Source organism: Mobula birostris, chromosome 31, assembly GCF_030028105.1.
Source record: "Mobula birostris isolate sMobBir1 chromosome 31, sMobBir1.hap1, whole genome shotgun sequence".
Taxonomy (NCBI): Eukaryota; Metazoa; Chordata; class Chondrichthyes; order Myliobatiformes; family Myliobatidae; genus Mobula; species Mobula birostris.
The window spans coordinates 7,233,002-7,259,510 of NC_092400.1; positions in this window are offsets into that span (position 1 = coordinate 7,233,002).

The window sequence follows — 26,509 nt, forward strand, 5'->3', positions numbered from 1 at the left end:
AAATTTGCTGTGGGACACTGTGGGCCTTAGACCGTAACATACAGGATCAGAAATAAGCCATTCGGCTGATTGAGTCTGCTCGACCATTCCATTATGGATGATCAACTACCTCCCTCAACCCTATTCTTTTGCCTTTGACACCTTTACTAATCAAGAATCTAACAACTACTTCTTTAATGTTGCCAAAACCATGGCAACACATGCAGGCTGCCCCCAGCACATCCTTGTTTTGGTATTGACACAAACGATCTGCTTCACTGTTTGTTTTAATGAACGTGTGAGAAGTAAAGCTAAGATTTTTTAAACCTATATCGGTAGTTGTTTACTTAATCATGATAACATTATGGAGCGAACATGCGTTGGCATGCCTGTAAGTTCAATTTGTTTAAGATGAGTTTTGTAGTGGTTTTCCACGAACTTGCTAAAATTCATGTCCTCATTTCCTTCATCAAGCAAAACGCACCCCCAGCAACACCAGCCTATTCACAGCCCTCATTAAAAGTGTATTAATTTTTATGGGATTTTGAATAGCTTTCTCTTCAGCCATGAAAATATTAGATCAAAAAGATCATTCTAATGAAAAAAACAAACAAGGGAAAATCTGCAGATGCTGGAAATCAAAGCAACACACACAAAATGCTGGAGGAACTCAGCAGGACAGGCAGCTTCTATGGAAAAGAGTACAGTCAACACTTAAGGCCAAGACCTTTCATCAGAATTTTGATGAATGGCGTATTCTTCATCCACTGTCAGCTACTTTTCTCACAAAAAAAATAATTGATGAGATGCTCTAACTCGGGGGTTCCCAATCTTTTTTATGCCAATGATCCTTAGCTTTAACTGAGTGGTCTGTGAACCCCAGGTTGGGTACCTCTGCTCTAACTGCATGATTGCTTTTAGACAAAGGGGTGGAATGGTAGCTTAGCAGTCAACGCAAAAACGTACAGCACCAGCGATCTGTGATCAGTTTCAATGTCTGTAAGAGGATTGTACATTCTCCCTGTGACCACTCTGAGTGCATTGGTTTCCTCCCTCTTCCAAAGTTGTATGTGTTAGGGGTACGGTTAGTAAGATGTGGGCATGCTATTTTGCCATCAGAAGCACGGCAGTGCTAGCAGGCTATGGTGTTAGTCGTTGACACAAACAAAGCACTTCACTGTATGTTTCGATATTTCAATGCACATCTGACAAATAAAACTAATCCTTTTTAAAGCTGTATTAATAATTGCTTACTTAATTCGCTGCTATACATTTTCAACCCCAAAACCAGAGGAAATTTTAGTTATGTCCCCATAAAATGATGTATCTCTGAAAGTTTATATAGCTATATTTTGGTCAACCATGATTTGATTTATGGAGCTGTAAATAACATAATATGTCCAGCCTAGGACATCTAATTTAGGCTACCATAGAGCAGACAATAAAAGGAATCGAGTTGCAAAATAATTTCACAAAAGATAAATGTTACAGAACAAATTTCCTTTAAGTTGTGTTTTTCTGAAGGAAGATTTTGTTATTTAGAGAACTATAGCCTGGCATTTTCCCACAGTGGAAGTTATGCAGTGATAAAGCAGAAGGTTATTCATCCATTTGAACTTACTCAACCATGAAATTACTTCATGTCTGATACGTACTTCAACTCCATTCACCTCTTTGTGTTTCATCCTCCCCAACGCTGTTGCTGGGCAAAATTCCATCAACCTTACTCCCCAGATAAATATTCAACCTAGTAGCCACTGTTTTTAGAGTGACTTGTGTGTTTGATTTCCACCATTTTTGTGTACAAAATGTTTATAGGTTTCACTCCTGGACAGCCTACTCTAATGCTATGTTGAGATTAAACTTTCCTGAGAATATACTTTCACCTTATCTGTCCCATTATATGACACCTCAGGTAGATCCCATCTCTACTTTCGCACTTAAAGTTTGTGCAACCTGTCATATAAATGAATTCATTAAACCCTTGAATCATGATGATGAATTGTTCACTTCAGCTTCTCTCTCCATGCTAATACACCAAGATCAGCTCAAGCAAAATATAAAGAAGGGTACTGTATGTCTTTGGAAGCGACACAGTTGAAAGAGTTGCTATCTTAGTTTTAGCAACTCAAGTTCAATTTTGATCTCAGGTTTTGTCTGTGTGGAGCCTGCATGCTTTCCCCCATGGACACAGAGGTTTTCTCTTGGTGATCCTTATATTTTCCTGGGATGCTATGATTCCTTGTGGGTGTCCTACCTACATAGTCCACTGAATGGTCAGCACCTCACACTCAGTGAAATGGGGACACCTCTTTATCCCCTACTACGGAGACAGAGTGAGCCTGTGGTATGTCGAATTACCATGTGAATGAATAGCCTTTGGGGTACTGCAAGTCTGCATCTTTAATGATGCTTTGTTGCACGCTCGAGTGCTCGGTGGAGGGTGCCGATGCTTTTATTTTGCTGGTGGGAGGAGGGGGTCGTTGCCTTGCTGCTGCTTCTGCATGGGAGGGGGAGCCTGGAGGGGCTTTGGGTTTCTAACATTTAACTGTCATTCATTCTTCGGGGCACTCCCCTGTTTTCGTGGATGTTTGTGAAGAAAAAGAATTTTAAGATGTATATTTTATACATTTCTCTGACATTAAGTGTACCTGTTGAACTTCAGTACGATTAAATTCTATCTGCCATTGCTCTGACAGCTTACTAACTGATCAATATCATCCTATAGGCCAGTGGTCCCCAACCTCTGGGCCGCGGACCGATACTGGGCCGCGAAGCATGCAGGGGTGCAGTGGTAGCTTTTAAGAAAAAAGCCGAAATAAACACGCAATTAATTAGGTGCCGCCCTGCACGTAAATGTCGGCCCAGATTAGAGGCAAGTGGGTGCGTTCTGGTTACCGCTGCACCCCTGCATGCTTCGCTGCCCGGTATCGGTCCGCGGCCCGGAGGTTGGGGACCACTGCTGTAGACTACAGACATCTTCATCATTGTTTGTACATTCACTGTTTCTCATGTCATCTGTGTATTTACTAATTCTATCTCTTAGTGGATGATAAACATGCAATGATGATGATGACGATGACAAATTGTACCAATTCCTGCGTTAGTCCATTAGTCAAAGGTTGTCAATTGATATACCAACTCCCCTGCCTCCTCTTATAAAACCAATTTTAGATTTAATTTGTCTGTTTGTCCTGAGTGCCATGGGCTTTGACTTTTTGGAGCAATCCCCTCTCTGTGTGAGGGCTCGAACTTCCTCACTAGATAAGGTGAGGAAAACCGCGCCTCTTTCACCTCAGACAGTTGAAGAAGTTTGGTATGGGTCCCTAAATCCTAAGAACTTTCTACAGGGGCACAATTGAGAGCATCCTGACTGGCTGCATCACTGCCTGGTATGGGAACTGTACTTCCTTAAATCGCAGGACTCTGCAGAGAGTGGTGCAGACAGCCCAGCGCATCTGTAGATAAGAACTTCCCACCATTCAGGACATTTACAGAGACAGGTGTGTAAAAAGGGCTCGAAGGATCACTGGGGACCTGAGTCACCCCAACCACAAACTGTTCCAGCTGCTACCATCTGGGAAACAGTACCACAACATAAAAGCCAGGACCTACAGGTTCCAGGACAGCTTCTTCCAACAGCCCATTAGACTGATTAATTCATGCTGATACAATTGTATTTCTATGTTATATTGACTGTTTTGTTGTACATACTATTTATTATAAATTACTATAAATTGTATATTGCACATTTAGACAGAGAGGTAACGTGAAGATTTTTACTCCTCATGCCTGTGAAGGATGTAAGAAATAAAGTCAATTCAATTCGATTCAACAAGCAATTCACAATCAAAGTCACTTAGATCACATTTCTTCCCCATTCTGATGTTTGATCTGAACAACAGCTGACCCTCTTAAACATGTCTGCACGCTTTTATGCATTGATATGCTGCCATATGATTGATTAATTAGAGAATTTTCATTAACATGCAGGTGTACAGGTGTACCTAATAAAGTGGCCACTGAGTGTATGTTCGCAGTGTCACTACACAACTCGCTGAATAATATGACCCCATGCTGTAAAAAGCTCTAAATATGCAGGCAGTAATGACGTTTTTGCATGCACAATGTTCATAGCTCCTAGGAATACTGTTGTGAACAGATGTTCCCAGTGAGAATTTTAATGGGATTTTTGTCGCGTCTTCTCCATGCTCCTCTGGCAACTAATCATAATATAACATATTATAGCTGTGGTATTAACTAATAAAAGCTGAAAGATCACAGATTGGAATGCCCTTTAATATTCCGTGTGACTCATTAAAATCTTCTATCTGATCTTCTTCCGCATCCCTAATGAGGGTCTAAAGTACACAGTCCTGTGCGACAAAGGCCCCTTTTTGTTAAACATCGCCGTAATTGGTTCATTGACGCAGCTAATACTTGCAAACCAAATCATTAATTCAATTTTTTTTTGTAAGATCTTGTCACATTACATGGTCAAAGCATTGTTAAATTAAAGTGATATACTGACTGGCAGACTCTCCTTCTCACACAGAAAGGAAGGACCCCCAGAACAAGCCATCATTATTCCATAGATGAATTCTATTCATGCAGTTTTGGTGTGGATCATTTCTGTAATTAATTTGGCCCCATGAGCTTTCTATAAGCCAATACTGGATATTAAGAACTCATTAGTTTCTATACCTTTTATCTCCCTATTCAGTTATTTCTTTGTTGTTTATTACTGTTGTTCCCAGTTTGCAAGGAAACAGTGAACAAATACTCAAAGTCAGCACTCAGCAATTAATTCACCTTGATCGCTTTTCTTTCCCCATTCTGATGTCTGGTCTGCACAGCAACTGAACCTCTTGACCACGTCTACACACTTTCATGCATTGAGTTGCTGCCACCTGATTGGCTAATTAGATGTTTGCATCAACGAGCAGGTGTACTGGTGTACCTAATAAAGTGGCCACTTATGTATAATGATCTCATAATGAATTAGGGCACAGGGGAATTAAGGGTTATGGAGAAAAGGCAGGTAGGTGGAGATAAGTCCGTAGCCAGATCAGCCATGGTCTTAGTGAATGACAGAGCGGGTTTGATGGGCCAGATGGCCTACTCCTGCTCCTATCTCTTACGTTCTTATGTTTACAGTACTGCGCAAAAGTCTTAGGCACACACTTACATATAACTAGCTTGCCTAAGGCCTTTGCACAGTACTCTGGTAATCTTATGCATTGCTGTATTGCTGCCACAGAAAAAAAACAGATTTCATGAGATATGTGAGAGATGATAAACCTGATTCCGATATGGGTCTCTGTTGGAGACTGAAACTGGGAAGAGATCGAGAAGAGTGGGAATCGTGGTTGGGAAAGGGGGAAGGGAGAGAGGAGGGAGCGGGAGGCATCAGAGAAACATGCTGTAATGATTAATAACATCAATCGTCTGGAATCTAATGACCTTGCCTGGTGTCTCAGGTCTGGGTGTGTCTGCACCCACGCCACTCCCTGCCCCTGGCACTCTTTCCTTGCCACCTGCCCCCCACACATCCCGCGGTGCTCCATCCTCGCTATTTCCCAACATCCCTTGCTCCTGCCAGATTTACAAACTCGCTCTCTGCTCCACATTGACAAATACAGTACTGTGCAAGAGTCTTAGGCACTTTAGCTACATATATGTGCCTTAAATCTTTGCACAGAAATATTACTGTAGATAAGGTAATATGTGTAAAAAATCTGTAAGAAGATGCAAAGGTTTAAGAACATAAGAACTTAAGAATTAAGAGGCAGCCCAGCGCATTTAGTCAATTACAGTGACAAACTATGTTGTAAGAAAACGTGAGATAGGACTAGGCCTTCTGCTCTGCTAATTTAATAAGATATGATCTTTTACCTAGGAGCCATTTCCCTGAGCTTCTAGGGTGTATGGGATGTTCAGAGAGGGGTAGCTTTTTTGGTAAAGGGGTTTTTTGTGTCCATTCCGGGGCAGCTCCCTCATTTGGTCCCCATTGGACACTCAGCTCTCAGCTGTAACTGTTTGCAAGTAACAGCTGCCACGCCCCAGTACACCACCTTTGCAGGTCGGCTAAGTCAGGTGAGGGTAGCTGGTGGGCTCATAACCTGGTGAGGGAGGGACATGGCTGTCCTCGTATGCAAAGTCAGTTCTGGTGGACTGGGCGGATGACATCTGCAGTGAGATCCAATGGCTAAGAAGGTGGTTTTGCAATGCTCCGTGGAGAGTGAAGGGCATGACAAGGCACAGAAGACTTCGCGGTCATCCAAAGCAACCAAGGAAGACCCTAGTTTGTGATGCTTGTTTGCACCCTGGACCTGGACTTCTGAGGTTGAAAGAGTAGGACCACCCCACTGCAATGGCTTCTCCACTTTTAGAAACTCTCCTGCACAGGTTTCCTGTTATTGCCGGACATGATGGACATCTACCTCTTCCCCGAGCTAACACCATGTCCCTCAATATTTGTAGAATCTAATGATCTGTCATCGTCTGTCTGCAATTAGTGACTGAACCACAACAGCCCACTCGAGTAGTGAATCCCAAAGAATCACAGCTCCGCAGATGAAGAAAATTCTTCTCATCTCTATCCTGATTGGTACCACCTTATTTTGAATCTGTTGTCTGAGGTTCTTGACAACCCAACCAGGAGAAACAACATCCTGCATCATTACCCAATCCTATTATTAGTTTTTCTGTTACCACTTGCTAAATAATAGATTGCATCACTTTCTCTTCTGCTGATACTTGTGTATTCAGATTGAATACGGAATTACAGAATTAGAAAAGTTATTGCAAAAGAAACAAAAACATTATGGTCATGATCTGAAAGAAAAGAGAACAGGTGAAGAAAGCAAATGGGAAAAAAATTGATATTTACTTTAGCAGTTTATGGGTTTCCTTTAACCTGAGCAAAAATACATGACACCCCCAGGTTTCCTTGGGGTGCATAAATCTAGGGAATACACACTCCCGTCCCACCAAATCTGTGAGATTAGGACAGCTCTTCCACTCCAAACCCCGGTTTGTGTGGATGCTGTGTAACTTACTGCCCAGTTACAACTCAGAGCCAACAAATAACTGCCAATGATTAAAGGAATTATATTTATGAATGTTATCTTAACTAAACGGTTAATAAAGAAAAGAAAGAAGAAAACAAAAAGGACCCATTATAATTAAACAGTCAAATGTGCACAAGTTGGAGCTCAACTCTTTCAAACTTCATATTTAGCAATCCTCAGTAGACCTCTGCACCTTGCTCCATCGAATCATGGTCCCTCACTGGGTTAAATCTTACAACTGGTTCTCTCCAGCGTCTTCTCTCTTCATCTCCCCCCGAACAAAGACCCCAGCTTGCACCGGTGTGAGGCACGCAAAAAAAAACCCACTCCCCGGATCGGATGGCTCACATTCCAAAGCACCTGTTATCTCTAACCAGAATTCAAATACTGCTTCTACAGAAAGACCATTATGTTATCAGTGAAACCTTTACCAGTGTGTTACACACATTATAGTTTGCATCATCATGGAAAGATAATGGGAGACCAGAGTTTACAATTTGTAATGGACAAAGTCATATGTCATTGGGGACATTTAAGAAACTTTTAGATGGACACATGAATGATAGAAAAATGGGGAGGGCTATGTAGAAGGGAAGGATTAGATTAATCTTAGAGTAAAGTTGGCACAACATTGTGGGCTGAAGGGCCTGTGCTGTATTGTTCTATATTATTTGAAGGTAATATTCTTCCCAATAAGTAGGAAAAAGGATAATGATTGTAGTGATGAACGAGAAGGCGTTATCACCAATCAAAACTGAAAGTAAAGGGTAAACCTCATACCTGCGAAGTCTGTGGTGATTTTGCTGTTTGCTTTCCTTGACCTTGACCTTGCTGCATCCATTTGCACTTGAGGTCTGCAACGTTGCACCAGAGCTCCTGTCATTGTTCCTGTGCGTTTGGTAGCTTGATGTGCCACTGTAGTTATAAAACATAAAGAGGAAGGGTTTCAATTTATTTCATATATCCAAATCCAAACTGTTTGCTTGACACAAAAAAGTAAAGCTATAGTACAGGAAACAGAAAGGAGAAGGGAATCGATTCTTTGACCTGCCCTACTCAGGAGACGGGGGCACTACATATGCACCAGTTGTAAAATCATTCTGGGCAGGCAAAGAAGGCAAACATAACATAATCTATCTCCATTTTTTATTGTGTTTGTGAAAGGGAAACCAAAATAATTTTCAATAACAGTGCAATCACCTGTTCCATTTCTAAGCGATCATTCTATACTGCTGTCAAAACTGAATGGTAGGTGTGATGTAAGAGCTGTCCCTTGCATTTATTATTGCATACTGATGGATGACAAATAAAGTCTTTATCTGTTTGAAACAGTTCACCGAAGGTATCAAAAGCTGTTTATTGTCTCAGCAGCTTTTGAGACATTGCATGGAAACTTCGTTTGAAGTCATAAACAATGAGTAAAGGTCACAGCGAAGAGGCACTATTCATGACAGGATAGAAATCTAGCAGCAAATCTGACCGTGCAATGATGGGAACACAAAAGTCTTAGAATTTAAACTTTCAGGCTGCAGAAGGAAATCATGCTGATCTACAGTGATTCTAGTTTTTACCAGGTGACCAAGTGTAGATTCTCATTTGATAACCTTGTTACACCTTTATTAACAGATGGCAACTTGAATTAGAATTGATGTGGTTGACGAGAAAATACATAAAAATAGAATAAAGTCCTCTCTTTAACCCTCTGTGCAAAGTTCAAGACATAGCAGAACAGGAGGCAATTTCAAGATTGAAACTCTTTCCCAGGGTTGACATAAACTCTTCAATGATACAGCCATTCTATATGATACAGCCATTCCACATGCACTCAGTGATCATTTTATCAGATACCTCCTGTTCCTAATAAAGATGCCACTGAGCGTACGTTCATGGTCTTCTGCTGCTGTAGCCCATCCACTTCAAGCTTTGATGTGTTGTGCATTCAGAGATGCTCTTCTGCACATCACTGTTGTAACACCTGGTTAGTTGAGTTGCTGTAACCTTCCCATCCGCTTGAACCAGTCAGGCCATTCTCCTCTGACCTCTCTCATTAACGAGATATTTTCACCCACAGGAACTGCTGCTCACAGGATTCTTTTTGTTTTTTGTACCATTCCCTGTAAACTCTAGAGACTGTTGTGCTTGAAAATCCAGCTATCTCTGGGATATTCGAACCATTCCGTCAGGCACCAACAAACATTTCACAGCCAAAGTCACTTAGATCACATTTCTTCCCCCATTCTGATGTTTGGTCTGAACAACAGCTGAACGTCCTGACCATGTCTGCATGCTTTTAGGTATTGAGTTGCTGCCACATGATTGGTTGACTAGATATTTGCATTAACAAATTCCACTGTATTTTCTTTAGGCAGATGAGGAAATAAAAGTGACCAAAGATTAGCAGGTGGATTGGAGGGGAGATTAGATGGAAAACTAGTTCACAAAAAGGGTGCATGCGTATTTGAAGTGTACTCGTATGTCCACTTGAACAGCCATGACCCGCAGGGCGAAACCTGATGCTGAAGGATAGGCAAACACGAGGGAATCTGCAGATGCTGGAAATTCAAAGAACACACACACACAAAAAAATGCTGGTGAACGCAGCAGGCCAGGCAGCATCTATAGGAAGAGGTACAGTCAACGTTTCGGGCCGAGACCCTTTGTCAGGACTAACTGAAAGAAGAGATGGTAAGAGATTTGAAAGCGGGAGGGGGAGGGGGAGATCCGAAATGATAGGAGAGGACAGGAGGGGGAGGGATGGAGCCAAGAGCTGGACAGGTGATTGGCAAAAGGGATACGAGGCTGGAGAAGGGAGAGGATCATGGGACGGGAGGCCTAGGGAGAAAGAAAGGGGGAGGGGGGAAAACCCAGAGGATGGGCAAGGAGTTATAGTGAGAGGGACGGAGGGAGAAAAAAGAAAAAAGGGGGGAAAATACATAGATAGATAAGTAAATAAATAAGGGATGGGGTATGAAGGGGAGGTAGGGCATTAACGGAAATTAGAGAAGTCAGTGTTCAGGCCATCAGGTTGGAGGCTACCATGGTTTCCATCTGGGTAGCCTCCAACCTGATGGCATGAACATTGACTTCGCTAACTTCTGTTAAGTCCCCACCTCCCCTTTGTACCCCATCCCTTATTTATTTATTATTATTTTTTCTCTTTCCCCCTTTTTTTCCTCTCTCTTTTCTCCCTCTGTCCTTCTCACTCTCTCACTATAATTCCTTGCCCATCCTCTGGGTTCCCCCCTACCCTTTCTTTATCCTTAGGCCTCCCATCTCATGATCCTCTCCCTTCTCCAGCCTCGTATCCCTTTTGTCAATTAACTTTCCAGCTCTTAGCTCCATCCCTCCCCCTCCTGTCCTCTTCTATCATTTCGGATCTCCCCCTCCCCCTCCCACTTTCAAATTTCTTACTAGCCCTTCTTTCGGTTAGTCCTGACGAAGGATCTCGGCCCGAAGCGTCGACTGTACCTCTTCCTATAGATGCTGCCTGGCCTGCTGTGTTAAAGGATAGGATTTGGTTCGGGTAGTACTTGTTTGATCAGCACAGAAGTGTAATCAGCCACACACTAATCTTAATACAGGGTTTTGGCCCCAGAGGTCTGCAATCCTTATCCCCACGGATGTCGCTGATTTCCTCTTGCATATTGTTAGTACAGATATAGGGTTCCGCTTCTGTGATTTCATGATTCGTGGCCATCTACTTCCCTTTTATTGAACAGTGAGCTGTATTTCTATGTAAACATTGGTGGAAGTGGGAGAGTTAGAGTTTTGGGAAAAGCAGATGTGTGTCTCGCATTGGAATGAAGCATGAAGGTTGAAATAAAGCTGTGACCTGGGTGGTGAGAACCAGGCCGGCAACGTTAGGTGTGAAGAATGAATAATGCAGAAACGCGCAGTGGTTCAGATGACAGCAAGAAATTCTATTTACTTTCTTGCTTCATCAAATATTGAAGCTGTACCAAAATCTGTTTAATTCCTTGCGCAGGTGTCTCATTTTATTGTTTGGATTTTATTAATAAGCCCAGTCAGCTGGCAGCAAACAGCATGTAACTTAAGATTCAGTAATGATAATCAAATAAGCATAGAAACAGCTTGGTCAAGAAGGGAACTCACTCATTATCTGTTCTGGGAACAAGCAAACAATAAGCCTTGAATACCTAGAGAGTCCTTTTAGTTCTATTCTGGTGGTGAGAAACATCATCTACGATCAGTGCAGACTGGAAAGTTAATGAAACTAGGTACTCTTTTACATCACCATTCTGTAAGCTACTGTCTCACCCTCTCTGGTATAGTCTGGGTCTTGAGAACATCTGTGTCCTGTGACTGTGAAAGTCTTGGTTAATATACAAACCTTTCTTTAACATGATGTACTGTATTTCCATTGCTATGTGTTAGGGAATATTCTGGGGTTATGGAATAGAGCAAATATTAATTTCAACAGCAACTAGTCTTCAGATCTGGATGTGGATTGTAGATTGAATTTAAAATGCAGCTCAGAACAATGGTCTTCCTGGAACTGCATTTCAGGGTTAATTTCAGACCAGGAAACACCTCATTGACCAAAAATGTCTGCATATACATGAATGTAGCACAGAGACAGCAGTGATTAACACTCATTTTGGGTGTGTTGGTGTGAAGATCTAGGTATCTGAAAAATCATATGTGAGGACTGGTGAGCCTTGGGCTGAACATCCTGCTCACTTAAGGAAGGTGAAGTGTCTTCCACCAGGTGTAGTGATCGCCGCAGGACCACCGTTTGACTTGTCATGCAGGAGGTCACTTGCATATAGCCTCTCCTGCACTACTGTGCCCAAAGCAACACCGTCTCACGACATCCTGTTCTCACTGAGTTTGCCATGCCACGGCGTGACCGAGTGTCCAGTAGTATAACCGGGTGGACAGGCTGGACTCATTCTCCTAGCCTGGGAGAAGGACAACTCCGATCCCATACCCGGTAGATGGGACTCCTTAGCCTTGCCAAGCAGTCTGTTTAGGAGGAGGAAATCTCTGATACTCAACTTACAGTCTTGTGGTCGCTGCAGTCACCGCAGCGCATGGTGACATCGCGCACCGATTCTCACTATAAGTCTACAGAAAGAAAAGTCCTACAGCGACAGACAAGGGGTAAAATGACGGGTGTTAGATGAAACCTCTACAGTCACCAACGATCGTGCCGTCGCTCCTGAGGACTCTTCTTCTGTCCTGATCGAAGAACCAGCCATCATCTTAGAAATTGTCCTGCTGTTACCCTGTTCTTTAACCCAATAACATGTGATGTAACATTGGGTCAGCTACTCTCTCCGGAGCAACTCGAAATACTGTGAGCTTGTATGTACCGAATAAAGTCTTTTATACTACCAGCTGCGTGCCTCTCCAGTGGCTGTCATCGACAGTCACAACACTACATATTGAATAGAGCTCTATATGGCCACTAATGAGAGTATAAGCAAGGGAATATGTGGACTGGCCATGTATCGCTTTCCTTTGAAACGTGGCATGATGTATTGTCCAATTAGAAAGCACCATGAGCAACTTTCTAAATTCAGTGGGGCAATGAAAGATGTTAAAAGTATATAAATAATCATCTCACACAACGTTTCTGTTGTGGGGGTGAGCGCTGAGTGTGGACATTCTGTTTTTATTTATTTTAACCTTCAAGAAGCCTCAAAAATAATCAGTATAAACAACCAATTCTCCCTGCCAATGAACAGCCTGGTTGTTACAGCAAACAATTCACTAACAATGTGGGATGATCAGACATCTACAGTGCAGGTGCTTGGAAGTAGATACACAGGAGATGTCAAGGGTAAGTTTTTTTAGGTAGAGAGTGGTGAGTGTGTGGAATGGGCTGCTGGTGACGGTGGTGGAGGCGGATACAATAGGGTCTTTTAAGAGACTCCTGGACAGGTACATGGAGCTTAGAAAAATAGAGGGCTATGGGTAACCCCAGGTAATTTCTAAGGTAAGGACATGTTCAGCACAGCATTGTGGACTGAAGGGCCTGTATTGTGCTGTAGGTTTTCTGTGTTTCTATTATTGGGAGTTTACAAGGGCTGGTTATTTCACTGAATGGCTAGGAAACCATGGGGAATGATTGCAGAGTTGCCATGATTGCAATTGATTACCATTGACTATTGACAAATCAGGATAATGATTAAGGGAACAGTAATGGATGGTTAAATATTAGAGTGACTGATTAGGGCATTGCAGTGTAGGGTCCTGGTATTACCAAAGAATATTTGTTGGCTGCAGTAGTAGCTTCAGAATTATGATGGGTAAATGGGGAATTAGGGACTATGTAGGTCATTTGGCAGAACCCCACAGAGACTCTAGTTGAAAATACTTCCACAAAGAATTAAAATTACATTCTTATGTTGCATTTCTTTCAGGATGTGGAAATTGGCAGGACATTGGATAAAGCCTTCTTGTGTTCCAGTCTTCAGTAGCACACTTTGCTATGACTTATGCTGTAAGAATTTCATGTTTGGGTCATTTCTTTGACAACAGCTGTCACATTTTGGTGAGGAGGGAGTAAATATCTATCCTACGTGTTCCTGATGCAGAGCTTTACATGACAGGAGCACTAAAGCATAAATAATGACCTCTGTTTTAATGTCTAACTGTGCATCTTCCTGCAAACATTTCCTTTTAATGCTTCAGCAATCAGAAAAATTACTTAGGTCTATTTTACAGTAAATCAGTCTGCATGCATTAACATTTCAAAACTGCGGCTTTCGATATTTGACAGTAATTGAAACCATGAGTTAACAGAGTGACAGAAGGTGGGGTTGGTGAGTATAAATTATTCTCTGTCCTCTGTTGGACCAGTAGTTTGATGAGCATTTGAAAGGTATCAAGGCTCCAGCTTCCTGCTTGATTTTGGCAAGGAAAGACAATTACCCATATAAAAAAGTCTTCGCTTCAATGCTTAAAACCACTCTGGCACAGTCCCAGGTTCTTGGTGCCTTCATGGGAATTATGTACTAGTACTCTCCAAGAGTAAACCAAGAAAAGGGATGTATAAAGATACTGTATAACAATTCACAAAACAAGAAATTAGTATTTCAGAACCTTTGCAGATGACATTAAGTGAGCTACTTGGAAGGTATCTGGTCATAGCTTGAGCCAGTGCAGATTGAAAGATTCCAAAGTTTTGAGACATCTTGAACTGATTTTCTTTTAACTCAAGGCAATAATTTCGAGAGTTGCTCTGATTAGTGTATTATTTTTGTTTTGTAAAATTTTAGAGTGAAAAAAAGGAAAGGAGCACCATGTAAAATTCTGGGCACCCCAAGAGATTTGAGCTCTCAGATAACTTTTACCAAGGTCTCAAACCTTAATTAGCTTGTTAGGGCTATGACTTGTTCACAGTCATCGTTAGGAAAGGCCAGGTGATGCAAATTTCAAAGCTTTATAAATACCCTGACTCCTCAAACCTTGTCCCAACAATCAGCAACCATAGGCTCCTCTAAGCAGCTGCCTAGCACTCTGGAAATTAAAATAAATGATGAGCAGGAGAAGACTATAAGAAGACAGCAAAGCATTTTCAGGTAACTGTTTCCTCAGTTTGTAATTAAAAGATGGCAGTTAACAGGAATGGTGGAGGTCAAGTTGAGGTCTGGAAGACCAAAAAAACTTTCTGAGAGAACTGTTCGTAGGATTGCTAGAAAGGCAAATCAAAACCCCTGTTTGATTGCAAAAGACCTTCAGGAAGATTTAACAGACTCTGGAGTGGTGGTGCACTGTTCTATTGTGCAGCGACACCTGCACAAATATGACCTTCATGGAAGAGTCATCAGAAGAAAACCTTTCCTGCAGCCTCACCACAAAATTCGGCTTCAGAAGTTTGCAAGGGAACATCTAAACAAACCTGATGAATTTTAGAAACAAGCTCTGTGGTCTGATGCAGTTAAAATAGAACTTTTTGGCCGCAATGAGCAAAGGTATATTTGGAGAAAAAAGGTGCAGAATTTCATGAAAAGAACACTTTTCCAACTGTTAAGCATAGGGGTGGATCTTTGGGCTTGTGTTGCAGCCAGTAGCATGGGGAAAATTTCACTGGTAGAGGGAAGAATGAATTCAATTAAATACCAGCAAATTCTGGAAGCATCACACTGTCTGTAAAAAAGCTTCTACAACAGGATAATGATCCTAAACACACCTCAAAATCCACAATGGACTACCTCAAGAGGCGCAAGCTGAAGGTTTTGCCATGGCCCTCACTGTCCCCCAATCTAAACATCATTGAAAATCTGTGGATAGACCTCAAAAGAGCAGTGCATGTAAGACGGCCCAAGAATCTCACAGAACTAGAAACATAGATGTGGTGTGGTCTCATCAAGGCCTTGTACAACTGCAGTAGTACCTCCCTGCTCCTGTACTCGAATCCTCTTGCTATGAATGCCGGCATACCATTTGCCTTTTTCACGGCCTGCTGTACCTGCATGCCCACTTTCAATGACTGGTGTATAATGACACCCAGGTCTCGTTGCACCTCCCCTTTTCCTAATCGGCCACCATTCAGATAATAATCTGTTTTCCTGTTTTTTTGTTTTTGTAACTAAAAGCCTTTTGTAAGGAAGAATAGGCGAAAATCCCCCAAACAAGAATTGAAAGACTCTTAGCTGGCTACAGAAAGCATTTACAAGTTGTGATACTTGCCAAAGGGGGTACCACTATGTACTGACCATGCAGGGTGCCCAAACTTTTGCTTTGCGCCCTTTTCCTTTTTTGTTATTTTGAAACTGTAAAAGATGGAGATTAAAAAAGTAATCTTGCTTAAGATATTAAAGAAATGTGTCATCTTTAACTTTATGCCTTTTGGAAATCAGTTCATCTTTTACTCGCTTAGCTATTCACAGTAACAGAAATTTTGACCAGGGGTGCCCAAACTTTTGCATGCCACTGTTGGTAAGTCTTTGGTTCCAGATTTAATTTCCATCGTGGGACTTAAACTCATACTGTATGTCTCAATCAATAGCCACAAATGTTTGAATACTAGTCCAGCAGATTAACTATTACGGTATTTCACTAGGAGGCTTTGTGAAGTAATTCACTGAGTTCATTGTTTGGCGCTGAACAAAAATTCTACCCAACCATATACCCCTGGCCCCTGACATCTGTCAGCAGTGTTGTAGGAAGAAGTTAGTGAGAGTGAGGCAATGTGTTCTGCCACAACTACTCTTGTGTTCCCTGGCTCCTTCCAACATATGTTTGGGCTCTCAATCCTTCATCAGCTTCTTCAAGTCAAGCCCAATACTAAATACATGTTGTGCTGAGCAAAGCTATGGTGAAAAAAACAGCTTAAATTTTTAAAGTTGAAATGCACCTATTAAGAAACTCACGAAAAAATGTTTAATCTTATAATATTTAATTTAAACTTTAGAAGGTGGTGGACATTCTACTTGTACAAATTGACCTTCGGTTCTTACTTCTGGCATTTTTTGTTAATTTTCTATCACTGAGATGTTCCACATCCTTGCTTACTGTTGTCGAATTATCTTAATTTTGCAGCATGCCTATGCCTTTAAAGTGGACATGCTCTTCCTAGTAATACAATCAGGAGGAGGTACAGGAAGCTGAAGACCCACATGCAATATTTCAGGAACAGTTTCATTCTCTCCACCATTAGATTTCTGAATCGTCTATGAACCCATAAACACTACTTTGCTATTCCTCTTTTGCACTATTTGACTATCTATATATTTTGTGACGCATTGTTATTTTTAATGTCTTGCACTGTACTAAAGCCACAAAATACATTTCATGACATATGCATAGGACATATGCAGAGTTCTGCATGGGTACGTTCCAATGAGACAGGGAAGTTATGGTAGGGTACAGGAACCGTGGTGTACAAAGGCTGTAATAAATCGAGTCAAAAAGAAAAGCTTACGAAAGGTTCAGAGAGCGAGGTAATGTTAGAGATCTAGAAGATTATAAGGCTAACAGGAAGAAGCTCAAGAAGAGAAATTAGGAGAGCCAGAAGGGGCCATGAGAAGGCCTTGGCGGGCAAGATTAAGGAAAACCCCAAGGCATTCTTCAAGTACGTGAAGAGCAAGAGGATAAGACGTGACAGTAGAAAAGTGTATCTGGAACTGGAGGAAATAGCACAGGTATTTAATGAATACTTTACTTCAGTATTCACTATGAAAAAGGATCTTGGTGATTGTAGTGATGACTTGCAGCAGACTGAAAAGTTTGAGCATGTAGATATTAAGAAAGAGAATGTGCTGAAGCTTTTGGAAAGCATCGTTGGATAAGTCACCGGGACTGGATGAGATGTACCCCAGGCTACTGTGGGAGGTGAGGGAGGAGATTGCTGAACCTCTGGCGATGATCTTTGGATCATCAATGGGGACGGGAGAGGTTCCGGAGGATTGGAGGGTTGCAGATGTTGTTCCTTTGTTCAAGAAAGGGAGTAGAGATAGCCCAGGAAATTATAGACCAGTGAGTCTTACTTCAGTGGTTGTTAAGTTGATGGAGAAGATCCTGAGAGGCAGGATTTATGAACATTTGGAGAGGTGTAGTATGATTAGAAATAGTCAGCATGGCTTTGTCAAGGGCAGGTCGTGCCTTACGAGCCTGACTGAATTTTTTGAGGATGTGACTAAACACATTGATGAAGGAAGAGCAGTAGATGTAGTGTATATGGATTTCAGCAAGGCATTTGGTAAGGTACCCCAGGCTTATTGAGAAAGTAAGGAGGCATGGGATCCAAAACTGGCTTGCCCACAGAAGGCAAAGAGTGGTTGTAGACGGGTCATTTTCTGCATGGAGGCTGGTGACCAGTGGCATTGATTGTGTGGATAGTCAGAGGCTTTTTTCCAGGGCTGAAATGGTTGCCACAAGAGGACACAGGTTTAAGGTGCTGGGGAGTAGGTACAGAGGAGATGTCAGGGGTAAGTTTTTTACACAAAGAGTGGTGAGTGCATGGAATTGGCTGCTGGCAATGATGGTGGAGGCGGATATGATAGGGTCTTTTAAGAGACTTTTGGATAGGTACATGGAGCTTAGAAAAGTAGAGGGCTATGGGTAAGTCTAGTAAATTCTAAGGTAGGGACATGTTTGGCACAACTTTGTGGGCTGAAGGGCAGGTATTGTGCTGTAGGTTTTCTCTCTGTTTCCAAATGTCTATGATAGCAAACCAGATTCTGGTTCTTACTTCTATAGATCTTACAGTCCAAGGCCCAACATGTCTCTACCATTTATACCACGCTCTTCTCTTTACCTCAAGTTATTGGCATATCCTTCTGGTCCTTCCTTCTTTCTGAAAACTGATAGAAAGAATTTGCCTCAATATGATGAGCTAAATTACCCTTCTAATTCCAGAGACTTTCCCAATCTCAGAAGAAAGTCTTTCCACGGTGCTTTTCAGCCAGTAAAGTACACTTGTTGTGTCATCATGCAATGAGAAACAGATACAAGGTTGTATTTAAACTATTCCTAAGACAATAAATCTTTGAGAATCATTGTAATCATTGCTGATTTTTAATTAATTCAGGTACATGATAAAGATCTCCACTGAGTTAAACGTACTTCAGCTAGATATAAGCTGTCAAAACAGGGAGGTGAGATAAAGGGGATAAAAAATCCACAACTCTACCAGAACTGAGTGTTTTCTACCCACATGGATAGGCTTTATCCTTCAGGAGGACCACAGCCTTGTCGTGGTTTAGAGGCTTGCATGCCTCAATGACTCAGGGAGCTGTGTTGGCTGGAGTCAGGGCTTTATACTTTTGCTCTTGGTAGGGTCACTCATGTCAAACTGGTCAAAGGGGTGAGGACAGATCAGGGTGGTCCACCGGTCCTCCAGGTTCAGGGCTAATAACCCTGACTGGTCAAACAGAATTGTTATGGAAACAGCAATGAAGAATCCTTCTACATCTGAATGAGACAGTATTCCTGAGTCTCCACCCAGAACTTGCATGACTGACAGTGGTGGAAACTGAGAGGAAGCTACTGACACAATGATGGAAGCCCTGAACACTGTCAGAAACGGAGGACCTTCATTGCTGCCCTAAACACCAACAGCATAACAAACAGTCAGGTCCAGGATAGGCTTGATAATGTCGTATACTTCTGGAGTTTCCTTACAACAACCACCCCAGTTCTAGTCATATGCAGACAGGTCACTTCCTTTGAAATAATCTCAGTTGCAAATCCTCAAGTTTACAAGTTAAGGCATCAATGTAAGATTGAATCTTAAGATTGTATATGGTATACATACTTCTACTAATAAATTTGAACTTTGGACTTTGATTCCAGGGGCAATAACATTACAGTGCAGAAGTGTCTATGCAAATTGTGTACAGGGAAATGTCTTAAATAGATTTTCATAACACTGTTGTAAAGTCAAAGGAAATCTTTTCAGAAAACTGCTCGTTAAGGTACGCACCCAAACGTGCCAACCTCCAGGGTTTAGATGTGCCGATTCTCCGGACAATGGCTGACTGGTGCAGTCCCTTTAAAGTTTCAGGCCCACTCCACTAATTGGTAGCCAGATTTTGGCACCAAGATTTGGATATGGAAAGAGCACCTGAGCTCGGGTTCGGTGCTCAATCGTCAGCCCATCCTCGGTTCAGTCTGTGACCGCGTTGAAGGATTTCTGTCTCGTTTGGATTCTCGTCTAGTCTAATCTAGCATCTAGTCAAAGACCCCTGTTCTCATCCCAGTCTCAAAATAGTGTCTCAGTTCTAGTCTTAGATATTCCAGCACCTGGGTCCTTACCATCCTCTCCTAGGGTTCTCATCACACAGGCACGAGAAGAATGTGATAAATCCCACTGATACATAGATCAACAAATGCTTTATAATACAGAACTAAACTTATCTGCTGCATGATACAGTGTTGTATCACTTTTTACAGGCATACTAAAGAATCTTACTTTGTAAGGCAATAAATTTTTTGAGTGGGTGAGGATTGAAACATGAATAGCAGCATAGTAAATATTGAAATAATGATGTAAACAATCTTAAACTTGATAAGGCCTTGAACATTGTACCAGAGAAAAAAGTAATACACTCGATTTTTTTGCTAATGAAAACCAAATGTACCTAAAGAAATGTACAGACTTCGATAATAAATTTACTTTTAACTTTGAGGAAGTTAAACACTAGTTCTGGAGTAAGCATCTTTTGCCAGGTGCGATTCAAATATGTTTGGTTGGGAGGGGGAGCAGGGGTTTATGACCTGTCATATAAGCCTTAAGGTGAACTTATAATTAGATCATGCAATTCAATGTCTTCTTCATATTCACGAATTACCTGCAATATTGAAAATCTGTGGTGTATTAAAATGATGAAAAAGAAGGATATTTTTCTTCAGATTTCTCAACATAAACATAATTCTTCTCGAGGAGGTGTCCTGTTTTACAACTGACAACACAATTGAAACATAGAAACATAGAAAATAAGTGCAGGAATAGGCCATTCGGCCCTTCAAGCCTGCACCGCCATTCAGTATGATCATGGCTGATCATCCAACTCAGAACCCTGTACCTGTCTTCTCTCCATACCCCCTGATCCCTTTAGCCACAAGGGCCACATCTAACTCCCTCTTAAATATAGACAATGAACTGGCCTCAACTGTTTCCTGTGGCAGAGAATTCCACAGATTCACCACCCTCTGTGTGAAGAAGTTTTTCCTCATCTTGGTCCTAAAAGGCTTCCCCTTTATCCTTAAACTGTGACCCCTCGTTCTGGACTTCCCCAACATTGAGAACAATCTTCCTGCATCTAGCCTGTCCAATCCCTTTAGGATTTTATATGTTTCAACAAGATCCCCCCCAATCTTCTAAATTCCAGCGAGTATAAGCCTAGTCGATCCACTCTTTCATCATATGAAAGTCCTGCCGTCCCAGGAATCAATCTGGTGAACCTTCTTTGTACTCCCTCTATGGCAAGGATGTCTTTCCTCAGATTAGGGGACCAAAACTGCACACAATACTCCAGGTGTGGTCTCACCAAGGCCTTTTACAACTGCAGTAGTACCTCCCTGCTCCTGTACTCGAATCCTCCTGCTATAAATGCCAGCATACCATTCGCCTTTTTCACCGCCTGCTGTACCTGCATGCCCACTTTCAATGACTGGTGTACAATGACATCCAGATCTCGTTGCACTCCCCTTTTCCTAACCGGCACCATTCAGATAATAATCTGTTTTCCTGTTCTTGCCACCAAAGTGGATAACCTCACATTTATCCACATTAAATTGCATCTGCCATGAATTTGCCCACTCACCTAACCTATCCAAGTCTCCCTGCATCCTCTTAGCATCCTCCTCACAGCTAACACTGCCGCTCAGCTTCATGTCATCCGCAAACTTGGAGATGCTGCATTTAATTCCCTCATCTAAGTCATTAATATATATTGTAAACAAGTGGGGTCCCAGCACTGAGCCTTGCGGTACCCCACTTGTCACTGCCTGCCATTCTGAAAAGGTCCCGTTTATTCCCACTCTTTGCTTCCTGTCTGCCAACCAATTCTCTATCCACATCAATACCATACCCCCAATACCATGTGCTTTAAGTTTGCACACTAATCTCCTGTGTGGGACCTTGTCAAAAGCCTTTTGAAAATCCAAATATACCACATCCACTGGTTCTCCCCTATCCACTCTACTAGTTACATCCTCAAAAAATTATGAGATTCGTCAGACATGATTTTCCTTTCATAAATCTATGCTGACTTTGTCCGATGATTTCACCACTTTCCAAATGTGCTGTTATCACATCTTTGATAATTGACTCTAGCATTTTCCCCACCACCGATGTCAGGCTAACTGGTCTATAATTCCCTGGTTTCTCTCTCCCTCCTTTTTTTAAAAAGCGGGGTTACATTAGCCACCCTCCAATCCTCAGGAACTAATCCAGAATCTAAAGAGTTTTGAAAAATTATCACTAATGCATCCACTATTTCTTGGGCTACTTCCTTAAGCACTCTGGGATGCAGACCATCTGGCCTTGGGGATTTATCTGCCTTTAATCCCTTCAATTTACCTAACACCACTTCCCTACGAACATATACTTCCCTCAGTTTCTCCATCTCACTAGACCCTCGGTCCCCTACTATTTCCGGAAGATTATTTATGTCCTCCTTAGTGAAGACAGAACCAAAGTAGTTATTCAAGTGGTCTGCCATGTCCTTGTTCCCCATGAGCAATTCACCTGTTTCTGACTGTAAGGGACCTACATTTGTCTTAACCAATCTTTTTCTTTTCACATATCTATAAAAGCTTTTACAGTCAGTTTTTATGTTCCCTGCCAGCTTTCTCTCATAATCTTTTTTTCCCTTTCTTAATTAAGCCCTTTGTCCTCTGCTGAACTCTGAATTTCTCCCAGTCCTCAGGTGTGCCACTTTTTCTGGCTAATTTGTATGTTTCTTCTTTGGAATTGATACTATCCCTAATTTCTCTTGTCAGCCACGGGTGCACTACCTTCCCTGTTTCATTCTTTTGCCAACCTGGGATGAACAATTGTTGTAGTTCATCCATGCAATCATTAAATGCTTGCCATTGCATATCCACCGTCAATCCTTTAAGTATCATTTGCCAGTCTATCTTAGCTAATTCATGTCTCATACCTTCAAAGTTACCCTTCTTTAAATTCAGAACCTTTGTTTCTGAATTAACTATGTCACTCTCCATCTTAATGAAGAATTCCACCATATTATGGTCACTCTTACCCAAGGAGCCTCGCATGACAAGATTGCTAACTAACCCTTCCTCATTGCTCAATACCCAGTCTAGAATGGCCTGCTCTCTAGTTGGTTCCTTGATATGTTGGTTCAGAAAACCATCCTGCATACATTCCAAGAAATCCTCTTCCTCAGCACCCTTACCAATTTGGTTCACCCAATCTATATGTAGATTGAAGTCACCCATTATAACTGCTGTTCCTTTATTACATGTATTTCTAATTTCCTGTTTAATGCCATCCCCAACCTCATTACTACTGTTAGGTGGCCTGTACACAACTCCAACCCTTAGCGTTATGCAGCTCTACCCATATTGATTCCACATCCTCCTGGCTAATGTCCTTCCTTTCTATTGCGTCAATCTCCTCTTTAACCAGCAATGTCACCCACCTCCTTTTCTTTCACGTCTATCCCTCCTGAATATTGAATATCCCTGAATGTTGAGCTCTCATCCTTGGTCACCCTGGAGCCATGTCTCTGTGATCCCAACTATATCATATTCATTAATAACTATCTGCACATTCAATTCATCCACCTTGTTATGAATGCTCCTTGCATTGACACACAAAGCCTTCAGACTTGCTTTTACAACACTCTTAGCCCTTATACAATTATGTTGAAAAGTGGCCCTTTTTGATTTTTGCCCTGGATTTGCCTGCCTGCCACTTTTACTTTTCACCTTACTACTTTTTGCTTCTACCCTCATTTTACACCCCTCTGTCTCTCTGCATTTGTTCCCATCCCCCTGCCACATTAGTTTATATCCTCCTGAACAACAGTAGCAAACGCTCCCCCTAGGACATTGGTTCCAGTCCAGCCCAGATGCAGACCGTCCTGTTTGTACCGGTCCCACCTCCTCCAGAACTGGTTCCAATGCCCCAGAAATTTGAATCCCTCCCCCTTGCACCATTTTTCAAGCCACGTATTCATCTGATATATCCTCCTTTTTCTACTCTGACTAGCACGTGGCACTGGTAGTAATCCAGAAGTTATTACCTTTGTGGTCCTACTTTTTAGTTTATCTCCTAACTTCTAAATTCACCTTGTAGGACCTCATCCCGTTTTTTTACCTATATCGTTGGTACCTATGTGCACCACGACCACTGGCTGTATTGGAAGGACATTGCAGCATAGGCTGAAAGGGAGTCCACAAGGCCCAAATCGCGATAGATAGATCACTTTGATAAATATTGCTGTGATAGTTTAAACAGACTCCAATCAGTTCAAGGTCAGGCACACACGTTATCTAATTCTCAGCTTCAGCAATTGTCCACCTAATCCATTTTGATAACACCCTATTACTTGTCTGTTATTAATCAGGAGCATCAGCAACCAGCATAAAAGCACAGATAAGCCTTAATTAATCAGGTTTTTATGTAATGACAGTCCTAATCTTCCCCGTGTGTTTCTGTGACTGTTTTCAACTGAGCAACTAATTCTTTTCTGGCTAACACAGAGATCTACAACAACAGCACTTCTCTTTTTCTCCTTACAGTGTTCTTTTCCCAATCTCAAGACCATTCAAGACACACAAGACATTCATTGCTGTGCTTTATTGGACATTGCAATTGACTGTCAGCAGAGAGCACTTTGAAAAGCTGTGTTGATGAGCTTCCGAAATGAAATCGATTCTTCCATCAGCTACACACTTCTCTTTGACCAAACTAAGAATTTATGGGCACCTTTGAAGACAATAATTACCTTCATTTGAGACTGGTATAGTTCATACCTGTCAATGGTGTGTAATTTTCCTTGACATGCAATTGTTCCAAAATCTAACAAAAAGTAAACTTTACATTGCAAGACTTTGGCACTCTTTATTTTCCTTTTCTCACTGCTTGCCTAGTTCAGAGACGAAACACAGTGAAAGAACAGTAAAAGGAAGCCCACACTCAGTTTGGAAGGGCAACAACTCATAGTCTGTCAGAAGAAGAAGAAAGGGAAGGAGGAGGGACATCAGGGGGAGGTGATGGTCAGGTGAGGAGAAGAAAAGCCTCAACAAGCAGGGTTTCCCAGTGGCCAACTGTTTTCATTTCAATCCCCATTCCCATTGCAACGTATTGGTTCATGGCCTCCCGTACTTCCATGATGAGGTCGCTCTCAGGTTGGACGAGCTTCACCGCACATTCTATCTGGGTAGGCTCTAACCTGATGGCACAGACATTGATTTCTCCAACTTCTGGTAAACTTTCCCCCTCTTTTTTCATTCCCCACTCTGGCTGCCCTCTTTCATCTTCCCATCTCCTCACCTGCCCATCGCCTTCCCCTGGTGCCGCTCTTCCTTCCCTTTCTCTCATGCATCACCTTCCTGTCCTATCAGATTTCTTCTTCTTCAGCCCTTTACACTTTCCACCTATCACCTCCCAGCTTCTCAGTTCATCCCCCCTCCCCACCACCCACCTTATCCCTCACATGGCTTCACCTATCACCGGACAGCTTGCACCCCTTCCCCTCCCCCACCTTCTTATTCTAGCTTCTTCCTTCTTCATTTCAAGTCCTGCTGAAAGATCTCAGCCTAAAATGTCAACTGCTTATTCCTCTCCATAGATGCTGCCTGACCTGCTGAGTGCCTCCAAGATTTTGTGTGTGTTGCGAAGGCAGTAAGGATGTGAATGCAACTTCATGTCATTCCCCTACAACTTCATTCAAAGTTGGTTGAGTTGGTCTGTAACTTGTCAGGGTCCCTCTGACAGTATCTTCCAACTCTACCAGGAATAGAGTCTTTAGCCAGAGGGCAGCGAATCTGTGGAATTCATTGCCACAGATGACTGTGGAAGCCAAGTCATTGAATATATTTAAAGCTGAGGTTAATAGGTTCTTGATTAGTATGGGTGTCAAAGGTTATGAAGAGAAGGCAGGAAAAAGGGATTGAGAGGGTTAATAAATTAGCCATGATGGAAAGGCAGAATAGACTCAATGGGCTGAGTGGCCTAATTTTGCTCCAATGTCTTATGGTTTTAAGAGCACAGCAGAAGTAGTTTTACCAGAGAGACTTCAGCAGTTCAAGAAGTCATCTCATAACCCCCTTGTTACAGGAAAATGGGCATGGCAATAAATCCAATGTCTCTGATTGAATAAACAGAAACTAATTACAACAATGCAATAAAAACAAAATGCTGGAAGCACTTGTTGGGCCAGGCAGCATCTGTGGAAGGAGAAAGACAGTGAATGTGTGAAGCTAATGACCATTTGTCAGAGCTATTGCAGGTTTAGTTGCTGCAGTGTTCAGGCCGATGGTTTGGTCTTCGATATCTCAGTTGTTAAGTGCACAATGTGCTATGGAAGAAAGTTAAAAACATAAAGAAAGTCTTCATGCTGACTCAGCTTAAGATAGCAATTACTGTCCTAGGGATGCGGAGATGAACTGATCTACTTGCTCGACACGTGCTGTATCAGTCTAACTTTGTGTAGATACGAAATAAGCTGCAGTGAATTGGCTGTCCGTTTCTCTCTTTCTACCTGATTTTGAGCCATGTGCACCAATGATCTGATAGAGCATGACATTCCCTCTGCCAGCATCCACAGTAGGTGTCAAGTGGAGGACTTCCCTGACTATAAACAAAGACTTAATTGTGTGCCTCCTTTTCTTGGCTTCTTTCCATACTGTCTCTGGTTGCGTCCACATCTGTTCCCTTCTTCTGAGCCTGGCTGAGAGGCAGTTTGATATTTGATGAAGGCTAAAATGACATTTGCCCTCACGTACAAATTAGACTATTTTGATTCACCTATTAGCACGGAGGAACCTTCTCACGGGGCCACCCT